This window comes from Nematolebias whitei, chromosome 11 (assembly GCF_014905685.2).
Source record: "Nematolebias whitei isolate Nwh7 chromosome 11, NemWhi1, whole genome shotgun sequence".
Classification (NCBI taxonomy): Eukaryota; Metazoa; Chordata; class Actinopteri; order Cyprinodontiformes; family Rivulidae; genus Nematolebias; species Nematolebias whitei.
Window position 1 is genome coordinate 47,186,346 of NC_056508.1, and position 788 is coordinate 47,187,133.

Consider the following 788-nt stretch of genomic DNA (forward strand, 5'->3'; position numbering starts at 1 on the left):
GTCTCTCTTGTAAATGAGTCCCCGAGGCTCAATGAGAATAACCTGTAGAAATAAAGGTTGAATTGAATTTTAGATATTCTTCTGCTACTTTTAGCTTTAGCTACCACTGGCCTACTTTAACCTTTAGCTACTGTTCTGCTACTTTAAGCTTTAGCTACTGTTCTGCTACTTTAAGCTTTTAGCTACAGTTTTAGTAATTTTAACTTTAGAATGAGTTTAGCTACTTTTAGCTACAGCTTTGCTGATTTTTACAACCGTTTTGATAATTTTAGCTCATGTTTTGCCTTTATAGCTTTAACGCTTCAGCTTCTTCAGCATCTGTTTTTTTCTCCGAGTCGTGTTTTTAGTTTGTCTGCCTGACGTTTTTGGACAACCAGGGACACTTTGTGTTTTCAGGACGTTGGACGTATTGTCTTCTGGTCTCTTTGGTTTGACTACCGGACATTTGTCCCACAGAGAGGGTTACCTGCTGGACACCAGAACGTTTGGACATGTTTTTTTATTCACGTCCTCTCAGGGTCTCTGATGTCTTCTGACCTGTTTAACATTTTATTTCTTCTCATTAAAAATATAAATTTTTTCCTACGCTGTGAATTTATTTGTGTTCCTTCCACAAAGGAATTTTCTGAGCTTTTCTGGAACTTAAATGTCCAAACACGTCCAGAATGGACAGTTGTTCATCAGACTTGATGTTTTCATCACTCCACTCACCGTCTGTATGATTTTAATTTTTTATTTTCAAGCTTTATGTGTTTATGATGAAAACAAAACATGTAAATCTTTTTTTT